Source organism: Pelodiscus sinensis, chromosome 1 (assembly GCF_052426305.1).
Source record: "Pelodiscus sinensis isolate ZL-2025 chromosome 1, ASM5242630v1, whole genome shotgun sequence".
In the NCBI taxonomy this organism is placed as follows: Eukaryota; Metazoa; Chordata; order Testudines; family Trionychidae; genus Pelodiscus; species Pelodiscus sinensis.
In genome coordinates this window covers 92,589,990-92,609,525 of record NC_143052.1, presented here as the reverse complement: position 1 = coordinate 92,609,525, position 19,536 = coordinate 92,589,990, and the positions used below count along the sequence as shown (strand labels likewise).

Here is a 19,536-nt window from a genome sequence, read left to right as displayed (position 1 = left end):
TCCATCGACTGAGCCATGTAAACTAGTTTACCCAGCATAAGCAAAGAAGCGGGGATTTAAATAATCCCCACTTCATTAAAACAAACATGGCCGCTACGCTGTGCCAACGATCAGCTGATCTGGCACAGCATGGCAGTCTAGATGCGGATCTGTCGGCTGGGGAAGCCTTTGCCGACCGATCCCTTATGCCTCGTGACACCATGTTTATTTTATTTTAATGAAGCGAGGATTATTTAAATCCCCGCTTCTTTGCCTATTCCAGGTAAACTAGTTTACTTGGGTTCATCGACGGAGCCACGTAGTCTAGACATACCCAGAGAGACCAATCCACACATCCAGGATAAACATCAGGGATTGGTACTGTCCCACATGCCTCTGGACGGATAGACACACACACCCCTGCTCCCTCAATTAACTAGGAACTGTTGATTTTTCCCCTCTTACAAATACTTCTTGGCTACATCTAGACTGGCATGATTTTCCGCAAATGCTTTTAATGAAAAAGTTTTCCATTAAAAGCATTTGCGGAAAAGAGCGTCTAAATTGGCACAGACGCTTTTCCACAAAAGCACTTTTTGCAGAAAAGTGTCCATGCCAATCTAGACGCGCTTTTGCGCAAAACAAATCTGAGCTGTCTACACTGGCCCTTTTGCCCAAACGGGAGCAGCATAGTATTTCCGCAAGAAGCACTGATTTCTTACATGAGATCGTCAGTGTTCTTGCAGAAATTCAAGCGGCCAGTGTAGACAGCTGGCAAGTTTTTCCGCCAAAGCAGCTGCTTTTGCGGAAAAACTTGCCAGTCTAGACACAGCCCTTATGTTTACAAATATTATGACAATTAAGCAAATACAGCCAACCTTATTTTATCTCCAAGTGTGTCTTCCCAAATCCTGTTTTAGCTTCTTCTCGTATCCTTCTCCACTACTTCCTAAGATGAACTGCATGAGGGGTTTTGGTTCAAGCATTCCAGCTTAGTCCACATGTAGAAAAGCTGCACACAGTCTCCACAATGACAGATGTGTCTAACCATGGGCCAAGGATGACAGGGTGTTGTGTGTCGGTGTCAGGAGATGCTTCCCTCTGCGTTGGTGAATCCCAGTCGTCTTCCCCCCACCCCATACACCACCTGCCCTCTTTTAATGATGAAATTTCAGTCAAGTGTGCAGTTCAGATCATGCAAGAGGGTTTTTCAGCCTAGCTGCCAAAGGTTAGTATCTACTGTTACATTTGAGTGGGGGTGTGGGGAGAAGGGAAATAACCCAATGACCAACTGAATTTTTTAAAACTACATTGGGATCTGGCTGACATTTATTGCTTCCTCTTGTGTGTCAGCCACAGGGAGTGTGGGCAAAGGGTGTGTGGTGCGTTCTAAGGATTTCTCTGTACTGGCCTCTTTTCCTAGAGGTATTTAGGTAACAAGCAGCCCAAGTTGTGCACAGGGGAAATTGTTCCCTAAATCTCTTATGGAACAGGTACACAATGAACGAGAGCCAATTTGGGGTCTTGGAAGCTCAAGGTTTGGCTTTGGGGCTGAGGGGGAAGCAGAGGGGCAGGACTGTTTGGTCATTGCCTGATGACAGCAGAATGCAGTTCCTGCTAGAACCTGCCAATGCTACTGCTGGAGTGGCCAGTAGAGAGCCACAAGAGCTATGTGCTCTCCTGGGCGGAGCTCTCTACAGCGAGCCTGTTGCTGGAACATCATAGGCCTCGCCTCCTATGGCGCCACGGTGAGTTATTCCTGCTAAGGGGTCCAGCCCTTCATGTTCACAGTGCTACCCCTCTATCAGCCCAGAGGGGAGAGTCCCCTCCCTCCCTCCCTCCCCCTGCACTGCAGTCAAGCACCACGGCTGGGCTACGGTAAAGCATCAGGTGCCCTTTTAAATTCCAAGAACAGAGTTGGTGTCACTAGAAGCTTGGCTGCACTCCGGTAACCAGGAATCAAATTCAGCAGCACTTTGTACTGTAACCTTCCCATATACTAATTTAGGGCATGTATACCCCAGAGCAGGAAGACAGACCAATGAAGTGTGGACACAGTGGCACAAGCCAGGGGCTGGACTAGCCACCCAAATATGTAGCTATGTCCGTGGCCTGGCAGGACTAGTGCTAGCACTCTTGCAGGGGGACACTTTAACTTACCTTTGTGGATTTGGCTGCTGAAATCCCACAAGAGAAGCTGAGTGACTGGCCCATCAAGCCTTAGAACTCAAGCCAAGCGGCCCCTTAAACTCCACTTCTTAGCTGGCATACAGCAGAGTAGGTGCCTTGAAGTCAGCAGACCCACATTGACATGCATTAGCAAAGCGTCTGGCCCTGCAAATCCAAGAGTATAACTCATGGCCTACGTCTACACTGGCATGATTTTCTGAAAATGCTTTTAACGGAAAAGTTTTCCGTTAAAAGCATTTTCGGAAAAGCACGTCTAGATTGGCAGGATGATTTTCCACAAAAGCACTTTTTGCGGAAAAGCGTCCGTGGCCAATCTAGATGCGGTTTTCCGCAAAAAAGCCCCGATCGCCATTTTCACGATCAGGGCTTTTTTGCAGAAAACACTACTGTGCTGTCTACACTGGCCCTTTTGCGCAAAAGTCTTTCGGAAAAAGACTTTTGCCTGAACAGGAGCAGCATAGTATTTCCGCAAGAACACTGATGATCTTACATGAGATCGTCAGTGTTCTTGTGGAAATTCAAGCGGCCAGTGTAGACAGCTGGCAAGTTTTTCCGCAAAATCATTTGATTTTGCGGAAAAACTTGCCAGTCTAGACACAGCCATGAAGTTCAGGGCTTCTTTAGTTTGAATAATACCCAGGGCCCAGCAGATGGCACCTATCCTTGATTATAAAGTTTTTCAACAGTTTACAATTTTTATACCCACTCTCTGGGTGCTGGCAGGGGGTAGCCTGACAGGTCAAGTCAGGGAAGGAGCCCAGGTTCAAACCCCGTTGCTCCCCACTCAGACAGCCAAAGGGAGAGTAGCAGCTGACTTTGCCTGGTTGAATTCCTCAGGGCAAAAACAGGGCTAGCTGGTTCAGGGAAATGTAATTTACCACCCCGTTATGGCTGCTAGCCAATCTGGACTGACATTTGTCATGTTTCTGAGCACTGATGCCACAGAGATCTGAGCATGAATGAGAGCTAGCCACAACGGCATGAAGGAAACAAGAAACTTTGCCTCAATCCTGAATCTACAAAAGCTGGTTTGATGCCCAGCTTACAGGTTAGAGTTTTGCTTTTAGGGCTGAGCTTATGAACCTTTCCTAGTGAGACAAGGACATGCTGCAGAAAAGTAACTTATTTCTAGCCAGGCTGATAGGAAGTATGTGAAGGCTCACAGCCAATTGAATATTCATATGACCTTTCCAGTCTCTGGAGCCAGACATCTGCAGCAGTTTCAATGTATTTGGGTGCTGTTACAAACCAAACCTTTTACCCAGACCTTGTCATGTCATGCTTGAAACAGCACCTCTGGCACATGTGCCTCAGCTAGCCCAGACTCCACAGCCATCCTTACCCATACACAGAATACACAGTTGCATAGCCGTAGGGCACCCAAAAATCTGGGGCACTATTGGGTCTTAATGTCCACCCACTCACCTCTTCCAATCCCTGTTCTATGGCTCTGCTTCCTCTGGAGAGGAGCTAGTTAACTTAAAAATGGAAAAAGCCTGCCAGACCTATTAGAGAACCTGTGAAATAAAGAGCCATTCAAGTGGTAATGAAGCCATTTAACAGGCATTTGCCAACTGCTTTCAGTTGCTGAATTTACTGTGTTACTCTACAGGGGCTTAGCTGAAAATTTGCTTTAAAAATATTTCATTAGTGTGTTGCTGCAGATTATCCAATCACATCTCTAAAAAATCATCATTGTTCCCAACCTCTGGCTGCCATGGGCACCGGGGCACCAGTTCAATGGTACTGCTTAGGGCCCCCTACATCCTAAGGGCAGCATGGTCAGATTCTGTGGTTCTGTATCAGGCTATCCAGGGGTAGGCTAGTCCAGTGCTTCCTGGCTTGCCTTATAAGTGACCTTTATTTATGCCTGGATTAACACAATTTTATAAAGTTGTGCACAAAAAGGCAAAAATAGTTCAGTGAGGAGGATTGTGGGAGGTTTGTGTTAATTATGGAGGAAGCAAGGATCTGAATCCTGGCCTGTGTGACCCAGCCAGTCTGTCCCTGGGGACATGCTAAAGGTGCTGATTTCCTCCCTCCGGTCTCGCTCAAGTTGCTGCTACATTTTGTTGTGCTGTGGATATGGAGAGAATCAGTACAGCAGCTAATGTGGCACTTGGGAGGGGACTGATCACAAGTGACTGAATAAATTTGCTCCAGTAAGACTCCCAAGTGACAGAAGAAGTAGACTCACATCCTCCTCCCCCCAACTTCTCCCCACTTACTGCTAACAACACCTCCTAGCCCTTAAGGGAGAGGGCCCAGAGACAGAGCAACACCAGCTTCCTCTAATGCAGCAATGGGCAACCTAGGCTAGTGAGTGGGCCTCCATCTCAGTGGGGCCATGTGGCAGGGTCACCAGCCTCGCCCCCTTCAACCACCAAGGCCTGGTCCTTTAACTGCAGGCCCAGCCCTTTTAAATACAGGCTCCTGCAGCCTAGTCCTTTGAGTACAGGCCCCAGCTGCCTAGTCCTTTATGAGATCCCCTCACCCTCCAGGACCTGGGAGGAAGGGGTAGGGGGGCCCAGGCCCTCCCTCTCCACTAGGCCCCAACCCAGGGCCCTATCAGTGGCAGGCAGTTCCCACCACTGGCTCAGCAGGGAGTTTTCCCCAAAACTCTCCAAGCCCACTGGGTCCTTTCCTGGTCCCCGCCCTGGGTTGTTTCCTACCCCCTTGCCAACAGCACTCCCACCTGTGGATGTGGGTCCAGCAACATTGGCAGGCACAGCTTAGGAGGCAGCAGTGGCTGGGACAGCAATGGCTTCTGGGGGAGGGGGGGCAGCACAGCCAGCATTGCAGTCTGGCTCCTCCCGGAAACAACAGCTGTAGGGGTAACTGGTCCAGTGCCTCTAGTTCCAACTGCAACAGGTGTCACTCCAGTGTGTGGAGAGGAGCTCTTTCCCCTCCAGCAGCCCACACCAACTGAGCATGCCCAGCATGTATTCTATCCAATAGGCCGGCTCTCCGCCCCCAGGTTCAGTGTGGGGGCTGGCCAGCCCCGTCACAGGCCGCAAGATTGAAATTGGACATGTGCACTAGCCATGACCCCGAGAATAAGATTAAATACAGTGCACTTGATTCTCCTTCCTTATTGTGCCTTTTCAACACAAAGTGATCCATTATTGGGGCAAATTAAATTGCTGGCAAAAGTAACATAAAGAAGCAGAGGGAGCGCCCGGGTCTCAATGCTGTGTGCAATCAGCATGCACCTCATGCGTGCCCTTGCTTTAACTGTGCATCACTTCTCATTTTGCCAGGCGCTGCTCAACCTTCCCCTCTGCTCCAGACTCCACCCCCCAATCCACCCCTTCCCTCAGACCATCACTTGGCCTCTTCCCAGCCTCCTCCCCTGAGTGCACCCCATCCCTTCTTCTCCAGCACCCTCCCAGCATTTCCAGAGCGCTATGAATTGACTGATTCGTGCCCTGTCCCCACTCGTCATCCCTCTCCCTCCCAAAGGTTGGGCAACGCAAATCAGCTGATTCGCAGCATTCAAGTTCTGGGGGGTGGGGGCAGCAGGGCACTGGGGGGTGAATGAGCCAATTGACGATGTTCTGGAAGTGCTGGGAGGGAGGGGGAAGAGTAGGTAAGTATGGGGCCCTCAGTGTGTAAGAGGCACAGGGGAAGGGGGCCGGAGGTACATGGGCCACACACAGAGCCCCGATGAGCCGCAGGTACAGGCCACAGGTGGCCCATCACTGCTTTCATCCATTAATATTCCAGGCACTCAGGTAGGGCAGGAAAGATGCTCTGTGTTTGTGGGCTTGCATTTCTCGATGATGCAGTTGTGTCATTTTCACATTAATGCTCATGTTATGCTTTACTGCCTTCGTTTATATCATTCAGCTCAGCAGCTGAAGGGCCGGTCTCCCCTATTAAGAAGTTTGAACTATATGTGTTTGCCAGACATGTGAATTAAGGTGTGTGTGTATGCGCATGTGTGCAAGAGCAAGTGAATTAGTATTTGTCTATCACTCTGTAGGAACCTGTGCTAGGACACGAAGAAATCTATGCAAATGTCTGTGGTGTAATAGAATGTACTCACCTGCAAGAGCAGCATTGGCTGTGATATGGCTCTGGACCAGGAATCTCAGCTTCCACTCTGGCCTTCTACTCTCACCCCTAACACTGCCCTGCTGTGTAATCTTGTGCAGGTCATTTCAATTAGCGATGTTTCTTCTAATCTTTCCCAGCCACGTGAAGATTTTGTCCACCCATGTGCGGAATAAACTTATGTGCAGATGTGCACCACCAGTAGGAACACAAAGCCTAGCTGGGGGTGCTCTGCGAATCAGCTGGGCAGCATTGGAACCTCCCCTGAGTGGCCACACAAGCACTCATCTTAGGCTATGTCTACACTATAGCGTTTTTGCAGAAAAATGGCCATTTTTCCACAAAAACTCACAGAGCATCCAACCTCAAGCGCATTTTTGCACGAGTAAATCGAAAGATCAGAGGGGTTTTTGCACAACTGGTAATCCTCTTTCTATGAGGAAGAACACCTTTTGGCACAAGAGCTCTTGCACAAAAAGGCATGTGTGGAGGGGGAAGACGGGTTTTTTGCACAAGCAGAGGGAAGAAGAAAACACACAGATGCCCTGGTGGCCATTTTGTTCATAGCAATCACTGCTTACTTGCAAGAGAATATCCAGGCAGTATGGATGCTCTCTTTTGAAAAAGCATATTGCTTTTTCGATGCGCTTTTGCAGTGTGGACACTCTCTTGTGAAAGAAGTTTTTGTAGAAGATCTCTTCCAACAAATGCTTCTTGCACAAAAAACCTGCAGTCTAGACATAGCCTTACAGGGAACACGGTCAATTAGCCACCCCGTGCCTCAGTTTCCCACAGCATATAATATTTACTCTTCTTTGTAACATGAAAGCTATAAAGCACAGTGTGGGCTATGTGTGCTGTCTAGTGCTAGCTGGTGTATATGTAAATGCACACATGACAGTCTATATGCATGGAGGTGTTTATCTGCCAGTTGTTGAGACAAATTTTCAGATGACTTCAACTCCCAGGAGTGGGATTTTCAAAAGGGCTGAAGTGAGTCAAGGGCACAAGTCTCCCGAAAAGCCCCTGGGATTCATGCATCCAGCTCACTTAGGAATCTGAACATTTCACCCTAAAAGGAATGGCCAGATGTTCAGCTGTTCAGGGCTCCTTTTAAATGCTGCCCTGACATGCCTGGCAGTCTGCTATGCCAGGCTCTGAGTGTGTGCGCCTGGATGCTGGGAACGCGTGCACGAGGGCACATGTGGGTGGGGAGAGGCTCTGTGCCAGTGCGCTTGACACCATGTCGGTGTGTGAATGGCGGGGCAGAGAGTCAGGTACACGGTTTGCCTAGGGCCCTCGCTCATAAAGCTCGCCCTGCAGGATGTAAGCCCAGATCTCCTCTGCGTCTCCAGCAGGCTTACGAGTCCCTCCTAACGGGAACAGGAGACCAGTCGCTCCAATCCTGGCCACTTTGCTTGGTCTCAGTGTGATTTAATAGCCCCATTTGCATGGAAGGAACCATTACGCCTCTCCTCGCCAGCCCGGCTGTAACTCTCTCTGCCTGTCACTCTGCTGCTTCAGGGACAGCAGACTGGTAATGAAGCGACACTGGAGTGGCAGCCGCTAACGCAATTAAACGACACGGAACACAAAGGGCAGGGGGGAGGGAAACGGGAGTGCAAAGGAATGAGCCGCTGCGCCTCTCTCCGCACTGGTGCGTGTGTGGGTGGCGAGGGGGGATGCCAGGGGCAATGAGCACATATGCTCTATGTCAGCAGATTTACCAGCAAACCTCCAGGAGCCGGCAAAAGAACATAAGGTGTTTCGGGGGCAGGGAAAAGCTTCCCAATCCACCAGGTTAGCGCTTTCTTGGAGCAACCGGAATTTTCCCTCCTGCTCTTTCCCACAGGCCCCTCTAGCCCCTCCTCCTCTGTCCCAGAAACCTGCAGTTCTCTGCAACTCCTCCACTCGGCATCAGTCCGTCTATATTCTCCCCATCCATTGCTCACCCCTTGTGCATGAGATGGGAGTTGCTTACGGTCTCTGCTTGCCCTGATTGGCCTTGTTTGGAGACTGGCCCCCATGTTTCTGAACATGGGGGGTGGGTGAAGGTAGAGCTGGGGAAGCAAACTTCCACCCCCAGCCCCGCCCCTTTTTCCCAATTCCACCCCTGGAGCTGCACCCTCTCCTCCCCAGCAACACAGGTAGGGGAGGCAGCCAGTGGCCCCAGCCTCCCCCCCCCCCCCCACAACACCACAGGGAGGGTGGGTGGCACACAGACCCAGCCTCCCGAGCCCCGGAGCAGGGGGAGGGCAGGCGCTCAGGGGCAGCAACACTCCTCCCCCCGTACACCTACAGCAGGCATTCTGGGGATGGAAAATAGGTGGGGCCAGGCTGGCGGTTTGGGAAGGCAATGCCTTCCCCTGCCTATGATATACAGTGACCCCGTTTCTGAACCTCTGGCTGGTGTGAAAAATCCCTTCCAGCATTGGCTCAGGCTGCTCCCCCAACTACCAATGCCTGGACTGGGGCCCTGTCTTTTGTTCCCATTGAGAACAAGCCCAGTCCCCTTACCCTTTCTCCATACCTCAGCTCCTTCCCACCTGCTCTCATCTCTGCTGTGCCCTCTCCAGGGTACAGGGTTCAACCCTTTTATGCCACTTCAGAGCTTTTAGGCAGCCCCCTTCACTGGGAATGTACTTTCCTTCCCCTCACAGTCCTGGCATTGGAGTGTGCTGGGGGTCCGGAGGGCATGTGGCCAGGCACTTCATGGTTCAGCTACTCCGGGCAGTGGCACAGCTCTATGGGAAGCTATGGGCAGCAACTGTAAGTCAGGGCAGGTCCTGGGCCCCCAGAGCAACCCAGAATTCAGGAGGCACAATAAAGTGCACATCCACATACGGCCCTCAATGTTCCCTCTAATCTTTTCCATCCTAGTAAGGAATAAATTTGTATATGCACCGAGACATGTCTGAATGTGCACCGCCAGTAGAAACAAAAATATCTAGCCATGGGTGCTCTGCTAATCACTGGGCAACACTGGAATCTCGCCAGAGCAGCCACACAAGTGCATAGTTTGCAGGAATACTGATGGCCCTCTCCCCTGTCCCTGGGCTGCCCCTCCCATGCTGCAACACCCACAAACTTCAGCTGAGAATCTGGGCCAGTATCAGATGGGGTCAAAAATACCACAGCCTTATTGAAGAGTTGCTCTCTTCCTTTTGAGATGGTTACCAGCGACAGTAGACCAGTGGGCTGTGTCTAGACTGGCCAGTTTTTCCGGAAAATCAGCCGCTTTTCCAGAAAAACTTGCCAGCTGTCTACACTGGCTGCTTGAATTTCCGCAAAAGCACTGACTTCCTATTGTCTGAAATCAGTGCTTTTTGCGGAAATACTATGCTGCTCCTGTTCGGGCAAAAATCCCTTTTGCGCAAAACTTTTGAGCAAAAGGGCCAGTGTAGACAGCTGAGATTTGTTTTGCACAAAAAAGCCCCGATTGCAAAAATGGCGATTGGGGCTTTTTTGTGCAAAAGCGCGTCTAGATTGGCCACGGACGCTTTTCCGCAAAAAGTGTTTTTGCGGAAAAGCGTCCATGCCAATCTAGACGCTCTTTTCCGAAAATGCTTTTAACGGAAAACTTTTCTGTTAAAAGCATTTGTGGAAAATCATGCCAGTCTAGACGTAGCCATGGGGTCTAACCAGAGCCTTACATAGTAAGCGTATCGCTAAGACATAATCCCCTTCTAGACACGATTAATAAAGAATTAAAGGAGGGTAATCCAATTACTGTCAATCAACATGAGTTAATGGCAAATGGAACCTGTCAAACTAATGATATCTTTTTTTGGATTAGATCACAAGTTCGGCTGTACAGGTAACAGGGTTGATGTAATATACTCAGAATTCTCTGAGGCATTTGTCTTTGTATCACAAAACATTTTGATTAAACAACTAGAATAACAGAAATTACAATAGAAATAGAGCAATAGACATAATAATAGAAAGTTAACAAAGCACACCTTGAATGGATTGAAAGCTGGCTAACTGGAAGGTTTCAAAATGTAACTGTAAATGGAGAATCAGCATCAAACAGGTATGATGTCAGTAGTGGAGTTCCTCAAGTATCAACTCTTTGCCCTAAGTCATTTAACATATTATCAATGATCTGGGAAAAAACATTAAAATAATCACTGGCAAAGTTTGCAGAGGGCATAAAAATCAAGGGGATGGTAAATAATGAAGAGGCTACGTCACTGATCCAAAGTGATCTGAATTGCTTGGTAAGCTGGCCACGAGAAAACAATAAACATTTTAATATGGCTAAATGTAAATGCATGCATTTAGGACCAAAGAATGGAGGCCTTACTTAACCATTCTATCATGACAAGCACAGTGACCCTGAAAAAGATTTCAGGGTGAAGGTGGATTAGCTACACGAGTTCCCAGTGAGAGATGCTGCCCATAAATTGCCTAATACTTCGGAGGTGGAAGGGAGAGTCCCCAATTTTTTGTTTTGTTTTGTTTTTGCTTTTGTGTTACAAAGAGTTATAAGAGGTGAATGGATCTTGAAAAATCACCAAAGAATGTGTTATGTAATTTATGGACAGCTTCCGACACCATGGTCAAAAGAGCTAATGCAATCCATGGATGCATAATTTGAGGAATCTCATGTAGGAGTTGAGAGGTTATTTTACCTCTGTATTTGGCATTGGTTTGACCACTACTGGAATACTGGGTCTGTTGTCTACAGTTCAAGAAGAATGTTGCTAAATGGTGAGAGAGTTCCAAGAAGAGCCATGAGCATGATTAAAGGATCAGAAAACAGGCCTTATATGCCAGTAGATTCAAGGAGCTGCATCTATTTAGCTTAACAAAGAGAAAGGTTAAGCGGTGACTTGACTGTAGTCTGTAAGTACCTACACGAGGAAACTCATATTTGATAATGGGCTGTTCAGTCTAGCAGAGAAAAGAATAACATCATCCAATGGCTGGATGCTGAAGTTAGGCAAATTCAGACTAGACGTGAGGAGTAACTTTTTAATGATGGGAGTACGATATACCAAATGCCACAGTGGATCACTGGACATTTAAAATCAAGATTGCATGTGTTTCTGAAAGCTCTGCTCTAGGAATTACTTTGGGGAGTTCTCTGGCCTGTGCTATGTAGAGGTCACAGTAGATGATCACAGTTTGGCCTTGGAATCTATGAAGCCAGGTGCTCAAACGCAAATCTCATTTGGTCATGCTGACCCACCTAAAGCTTCAGCTACAGTATCTCCCTGAGCCTCACATTGCTCTCCTTCTAGGCCTTTGCCCCCTCCCCCACTTTGGGAAGAAGGGAAACTGCCAGGTTGTAATGAAAAAGAAGAGTTGAATTAACTTAAAAAATTAACCCAGACGGAAATAAATGAATAGCTTCCTGTAACGGGGTAAGATCCCTCCCCCCTGCCCTCACCCTTGCCCTCACCCCACACCAAGCCAGAAGGGGTTAACTCCACTCTGAGGGTCAGGGATGCTACACCCCCTCTAGCCTTCTGGGCATGCTCCCTCTGCGTGGGTATAAAAGAGGACTACTGGGGGCAGAGGAGGCTGACCAGTGGAGGGAAAGGAGCTCAGGTAGGAGCTCCTGAACAGCCCCTGCAATCAGAGCTACCGCCCCCTGGAGCAGCCACAGTGACAATGCCGGGCAAGGGAGTTGCCAGACTGTGTGTGACAGTGTGTTGCACTGGTGGAGGTAGGAAGTGGCCCAGGGTGGAGGATTGTCCTCTGGGAGCTTGCCATGTTCTGGCAGGCATCTCCGCTGAGCAGGCAGTGACAGCATTTGCTGCTAACAGGGCTCTGGGCTGGGACCTGGTAGAGTGGGCAGGCCTGGGTCCCCCTACCCCACTGCAATCCAGCTCCCTAGATTTTTTGGGGGGGGGGTTTACCTGTGAACCAGGCTGAAAAGCTGTCTCCGCCCTGCGGGAGTGGGGCTGTGTTCGTGTCTAGGCCCTAGGGGCCATAATTACCCTACTAGGGGTGGACTAGGCTTCAGAGGCTGTTTTGACCCCAATAGGGGTGCAATGGACTAGCGACTAGGCCTGAGAGTCTGTATTGACCCTAAAGGGGGGTGGAGTAGACTTGTGTGACTAGGCCCAAGTGGCCATATTGACCACTAATAGAGGATGAATCTGATTTGGGCATAAAGCCTGAAAGGCTGAGCCAGCCCTGATATTTGGGGCTGTACCCCACAGTGACTGACTAGAGGTGCCCTGGGCACCAGGAGACCCTGTGACACGTCCCTTTTATTTTCTTGCTGGTTCTCTTCAAACAAACCCCTTCCCATCCTCCCAGGAACTGTGTCTCTTCACGCATCCTCTGATATCCCACTCCCACAGCCTATACCGAATGGATTGCCTGATCTGATGTTGGCTGCCACGAATCTAGGTGACTAGTTGTAGTTGAAGCACCAGTATTGATCCTTTCATCAGAGCAGAGGTACCTACATGGACTCTCTCTCTTCCCCCTCTCCTTGCCCCATTGCCTCTATCTCCGTCTCTTGCCTTTTCCCACTGTGCCTAGTGTTCTGTCATGGCTCCCTGCTCCTTCTCTCTTCTGCAGCTAGTAGAAGAGAGAAATCTTCCTAAGGAGCCTCTGTCTGTACGCCCTTGCCAGAACTTTGGAACAGCCAAAGGTCTCCGAAGATCCTATTGTTAAGGAGTCATGATAGCATTAACCAGTGTATTATGAGTAGGGTGCCAACACTCCAAGCTTGTTCTGGAGTCTGCAGGGGAGGAAAGATAAGGTCATGTGATCAACATTCCCTCTAATGTTTTACATCCAACATGTGGATTTTTTCCACCCATGTTGCAGAATAATTTTTGATGTGCACTGAGATGTGTAAATGTGCACCACCAACAAAAAACCTAGCCACTGGCACTCTGCTATTCAGCTGGGTGGCATCTGAATCTCTCCTGAGTGACTGCACAAGCACACAGCCTACAGGGGACGCTGCATGTGATGAGACCACCAGGAATTCATCTAGCCAAAGTTGGCAACTCTAATTATGGGATGGATTGATGTTCTATCCCTGCCCTTACTTTGTTATAGAAAACATTTAATGGGGGGAGAGGGTCCCAAGGGGGCAGCTCTCTGAGTAGATTTAGTTTTGCTACACTAACTGTTCCCTTTACAAAAGCACCCACTGCCAGTTTTACCCCAGCCTGGTGCCAGCTGGGCCAGAATGTGTGAGTTGGTTCCACACTGTAGACAGTCAGCTCAAATGGATAGCACTTGCTATTGAGTCTCAGAGCTCCTATTTCCACAGCTCCTCACAAGTTGAGGAAAGAAGAGCGCTTGGTGAAGGCCTGGTCAAGTAGCTGGGGGTGTGACCAAAACAGAGGTTTTGCAGCCACCCAGAGGAGACTCAGCTGAAAACTCTTAGAAAGGATGAGCAGTATCAGAGGCCGGGTGCAGAGGCAATGGGTTGCCCGTGCTGATTGTAGAGAAGGAGTTTTAGGGTGGAAAAGGCAAGAGTTGAGTAGCAGGGAAAGGTGTATCCGAGGAGAGTAGCTGGCTATGGTGAAGCCTGTCTGCTGCTGATTCAGTGTAGGAAAAATATAGTTCTTGGAACAGGGCTGTTGCCTGAACAGCATTGCTCTGAGGGCAAGCTGTGCTGTGAACATTTTGGGCACCTGTCCTTGGGGTCAGCCGCTTCTAGAAGCCTGGTACCTCCTGGCAGCATGGAAGGGGATTGCTTCAGTACAAACTGAGAGGCTACACAATGTCTCCTTGGGCTTGTTTCCCAACACATCCAGTGGATATGATCACAGAGGCTCCGAAAGTTGGCTCCTCTCTTCAGTTCCAGTCCCTGGCTTTGGAAGGTGTTGGGGAGGTGAGGTGATACCTGAGTACACATTAACTTTAGGAGGTACCACAGAAATGCAGGTCCTCTAGCCAGCCTTATGCTGTTGCTTCTTAACTCCCCTCACCCTTCGCTGTAACGAAGCTGGTCTTTTGTCTGTCCTTTCATGAGGTGATTTCATTTGCATCCCGGTCTCCCCATTGATTATAGGATTTAAAGAAAGTTGCACCAATGTAACTATGAGCCTTAAATTTTTTTTAATGGATGGGAAATAAACCCCCAGCCAGCAGCAATTTTTATTTAGAACTGAATTCATGAATTTTAACCAAACATTGGCATGTTAGGTATTAATGTATGTGTGATTATGCAAAACCTCCATTATGTCTGTAATGAAAATTAGATTCTGCTACTGAGGCTATATGCAGAGATGGCATATATCTTTAAAAAAAAAAAAAAAAAAAAGAATAAAGATTCATGCTCCAAGGTTATGGTTACTATGGTGATAAGACCATTACCAGAGGAGGGAGCTAAAGGTAGGTATGTGTGTGCATGCATGGGCTTGGAGGGTGGGAGCTACTGGCTGCTGGTCACAATTCCCCAGGGCTGTTTTCTCTCCCTTTCACCTACTAATGTGCAACTGTGAACCTCTCTGCCCCTCAGACTACCTTGTTTCCCAAGTCAATCTGGTATAGTGATTGACAGCTGTCCTTGGAGCCTGAAGGCCACCCTGACTCACAAATGAATACAATGGGGGCAGTGGGAATGAGGGCTTCCCAACGGCTTCCCCTCAGGCAACACAGGAGATCAGGTTCTGTGGCCCCTTGAATTTTGGGCAGTCTGAGCAGAAAGACCAGAGGAACCAATCAGCATTTTTGTGACATGGGCACTTGTCCTGCTGGAAACTGATCTGAGGGGCCCCTCCACTGCTGTCATACAGGCTGCTGAACAGCTCAAAACTTCCAGGCACTACCAACTTAGGGGTTGGAACTAGCATCCTAGGGCACAGGAGAGAGATACTCTAGCTTCCCAGTCACTCAGACCCCATCTCCCTTTTCTGCTTTTGTTCTGGAGCACTTTTTCCCCTCAAAGAGCTGGAGAAAGCCCTAGATTCCTCAAAATTGTCCCTGCAGATGAAGTCTCCCAGGGTGTGTCTACACAACTGGTCCAAGTCAGTTGATTCAGTCTTGCAGTCTGTGAGTTATGGGGCTAAGAATCTCTGTGCGGACATTTGGTCTTAGGCTGCAGCCTGAACCAGAACATCTACACAGCAAGTTTTCATTCCTGGAAACTGAACCCTGTGAGCCTGAGTCAGCTGACACAGGCCAACCATGTTTTTATTAACGATGTGCAGACCTACTAGTGATGATAATGCTATTGTCCCTCTAGACTCAAGTGGTAGCCAATATTTGGGGTCTGGCAAGTTGTTTCCGCTAGGAGGAGAAATGGATGTTGTAATGTAGTATTTCTTTGATGCAATCCTATTCATTTGAAAAGAATGCACATAACATCGTGTTTCCCTAATCACAGTAAGAATCCAACAGAACAGTTTTCTTGTTTATCATTTCAGATCTCTTTTTCCAGCTGAATAGCTCTCTAAGTTTTCTCCCATGTCTAGACTGCAGGCTTCTTTCGGAGAAGCTTTTCCAGAAGAGCACTTCTGAAAACTTCTTCCGAAAGAGAGCGTCCACACTGCCAAAGTGCATCGAAAAAGGGATCTGCTTTTTTGAAAGAGAGCATCCACACTGAATGGACGCTCTCTTGCATGTAAGCTGTGATTACTATGGACAGAGTGGCCACCAGGGCACCTGTGCTTTTTCCTCTTTCTGAAGAACTCCCTCTTTCCTATCCACATCTTTTTCCGAAGGAGCTCTTTTGGAAAAGGCATTCTTCCTCAAAGAGATTTACCTATGTTGGAAAACCCCCTGCATTCTTTCGTTCTTTCTTTTGAAAGAACGCAATAGCGGTGTGTATATGTGAAGTTTTTTCAGAAAAAAGGCTGTTTTTCTGAAAAAAAAAACCTTGCAGTCTAGACACACCTCCAGAGTCCTGCTACAAGTGCTCCTCTGCCTCTCCTTGGCTGTCTGCTGCCTTCTCTGTCTGCTTCTGTGGTGTTTCTGGCTACATCTGCACCCTCCCATATGCATGCGAAATGCACAGCTCTAGCAAAACAGCACCCAGCCAGTTCTCTGCATTTGCTTCTAGGGAAAGCCCTCTATTTGCATAGCTCAGCTCCTAACCAGCCTTGCAAGGGGCTGGCATTTTGGGCAGTGTCTCTTCTTGTTCCACCAATCTTACTCCCAACAACAGCGTAATGTTTCTCAGGTTTACTCTGATTAGAGCTGCTCAGCAACAATGAGATTTTACCACTGCCACTGCCCCCAGCCTGCTAACATTTTGCATCTGTCACCTTGGGCTTAGGCCTTGAAAGTTGTCAGCTCAGTGGCTCAGGGCCAGTGGAGTTGATCTGTATCTACACAAGTGTAGCTGAGGTTAGAATCTAGCACCCACTTGGGTCTTTCTTTAATTTTTTGTGTGCATTTTTTTTTCTACAGGAAATCTCATCACTTATTTATTTTATACTCTTCTTTGGTTAAAAATAGCCACAAGTGTTTTGAAAGGGTCTCTCTCGCTCTGCCCTCCCCTGTCACATTGATGTAATTTCCTGAGCTTGCGCCTTGCCTGTGTGCAGCTCATTGAAAGAGAAGACACTTTAATGTGAGCAGACACTTTGCTCCCACAGGGAGGAGGGAGGGATAAAGGACGGGGCTTGCAAATGTCCCTACTCTCTCCTCCTGAGGAAGGTGTCTCCAAACTACCTGCAGTCCAACTACTGACCCTTACAAGGGACCACCTTCCATCAGTCTCCACAGGAAACTGGTTTGTTCACCAGTGATTTCCGATCCAGCGTTCGTTCTGGGAATGGGCAGATGCTGCAGCTGCAGTGACGGGAGGGCAGGGAGAATTGCTTGTTTTAAGTTAGGAGGAGTCAGGGTGGGGAGGAGCGGGGTCACACTTGAACCCTGCCTGCTTTTCTCAGAGCCTGCCATACTCTAATTAGAGAGGAAGTCTCCAGGGATGATGATCTTTCACGGTAAAAGCCAGTGAATGCCGCAAAACAGGGTAGCCTCATCATCTGCTCAATCCTGTCACTGTTTGGCCTTCCCCTTTTAGGTCTTAAATATAATCCAATCAGTTAAATGCAGTCCCCCCCCCCCCCTTCAGCTGGTGAGGTGCAGTTCCCTGAAGTATATTCTCAGGTGTGCTATCGAGCTGGAAGGGCCCAAGTATTGTGAGGTTCCTAGTTCCCCTTGAGGATGATGCCATAGCATTACCAAGTGGGCTTAAGATAGCCTTTTCTTGTTGCTTAATTTTACCCCACCACTCCAATTACAGCCCCTCGGCCTCTCCTGAGAAGTTCTTCCACGTTTGTAGCCTCTTCTGCCTCCTCGCTATAGCTGGTATTGCAAACTACTGCACAGATTTGTCTTTTTTCTTTTTCTCCAGATAGGACCAATCCAGCTGTGCTAGCCCCATCTCTGAGAAGCCCCATCCTTGCATTTCTCACTTCACCCCCCTATTTTTCCTGGTACAGTGCTCATCAGTCTCTTCCATAAATCCTGGCCTGCATTAAGCCACCCTGAGACTCCTGTGTTGTGTTTCCCAGTGTCACAAGTTGTTGGCTAATCTGCAAGCAAGAAGTTGTGCCTGCATCCAGAAGCTTCTGTAAGAAAGGGCCCTTCGAGCTCCTCCCCAGTCCTGGCTCTTCTGTCCCCCCCAGAAGCACTATAAGGCCGAAGCCACAACCGTTCCACCTGAGGAAAGGAGCTCTTCGGAGACCTTCCTCTTGCTGATCCTGACTTGGTTGCAGGGGAAAGGGGAGAGGAGGCTATTGCTGTAGGCACTGCTAAGCTGGGGCATGGCTGGGCACCTGGCCTCTTTTGCAGCCAGACTGTGGGTCTGAAAGAAAATAGGAAGTAACACTAAATTGCCTACAAATTAGCAAGCAGGGTGAGGTAGATTAACCCAACATGTGTGCACTTGCTGAGAGAGAATTGCTGATTTTAAATACCAGGGAGGGAAGCTGAGAAGTGCAAGGGCCTGGTTATGCATTAAGGAGCCTTTCATCTCTAAGGGTATGTCTACACTACCCTCCTAGTTCGAACTAGGAGGGTAATGTAGGCATACCGCACTTGCAAATGAAGCCTGGGATTTGAATTTCCCGGGCTTTATTTGCATAAGTGGGGAGCCGCCATTTTTAAAACCCCGCTGATTCGAACCCCGTGCAGCGCAGCTACACGCGGCACGAACTAGGTAGTTCGAACTAGGCTTCCTAGTTAGAACTACCGTTACTCCTCATTTCACGAGGAGTAACGGTAGTTCGAACTAGGAAGCCTAGTTCGAACTACCTAGTTCGTGCCCCGTGTAGCCGCGCTGCACGGGGTTCAAACCAGTGGGGTTTTAAAAATGGCGGCTCCCCGCTTATGCAAATGAAGCCCGGGAAATTCAAATCCCGGACTTCATTTGCAAGTGCGGTATGCCTACATTATCCCGCTAGTTCGAACTAGCGGGGTAGTGTAGACATACCCTAGCATAGGAGTTTAATTGTAGCTGAGGCCAATAGAGATACAAAGTCATAACCTGCAGGCAGGGCCAGATTAAGAGCAGGGCTTTTCGGGCTGCAGCCACTAAAGCCTCTGTGGTCTGAGCCAGCCCTTCCTGGCTGGCAGGTGAGCAGAGGGCGAGGAAGGTGGCTTTGTGAGCTGCTGTTTGTCCTCTTCCTGTCCTCCGTCAGGCTGGAACCACATCACCATGAGTGCTGGGAAACTCTGTCCCTGCGCTGCCCTCATCTGGAGGCTCTGCCCCCTCAGCTCCTATTGGCTGTGATTCTCAGACAATGGGAGCTGTCGGGAGCAGTGCCTGTAAATGACCGTGTGGCAGCATGGGCTGCTTGGAGCCACCTGTTCCCCCCACCACAACCAAAGGGGAGCTGCCTCAGATACATGCCCCATACTGAAAATCCTTGCCTCAGTCCTGAGCCCTCTCCAGTACCCTACCTCCCTCCTAGACTCCACAACCCCACCCCTGAGCTCCCTTCTGCACCAAGTCCCTAACTTGCTCCAAGATCCCACAACCCAATCCTCTGCTTCAGCCTTGAGCCCCCTCCTGAACCCTAACTCCCTCCCAGACTCCCACCCCCACATTCTGCCCTGAGTCCCCTCCTGTACCCCAAGCTGCTTGGGCCCAGCCTGGAGTTTCTTCCTGCACTTGAAATGCTTCATCCCCAGCCCAGGCAGAGCCCACACACCCAGTTGGAGCCAGCACCCCCACCCACGCCTATCTTGCTGTCTCTGCCTGCAGCCTCCTCTCCTACACATTGAGCCCCTAATTTCTAGCCACACCCTGGAGCCTCGGGGCCCTACAAAATCAGCCTGAGGCCCTGAACTGATCTGGCCCTGCCTGCAGGTTGTTGCTTGGTAGCAGTCTGTGTAAAATAATGCTGGCATCTGGCCAGCTTTTGGGGGATG

At 49.1% G+C, this 19,536-nt stretch overlaps 1 protein-coding gene across 2 annotated transcripts in view; it reads left to right on the top strand.

Annotated features, from left to right (window-relative positions):
- Nucleotides 1-13,675: 13,675 nt before the first annotated feature.
- GRAP2 (GRB2 related adaptor protein 2) overlaps nt 13,676-19,536 on the top strand; it is a 160,603-nt gene continuing 154,742 nt past the window's right edge. For both annotated transcript variants that reach the window (XM_075936414.2, XM_075936424.2), the window contains exons 1-2: nt 13,676-14,041; nt 14,482-14,544. The gene's annotated coding sequence lies outside the window, so the exon portion shown is untranslated. The remainder of the gene's footprint in view (nt 14,042-14,481; nt 14,545-19,536) is intronic.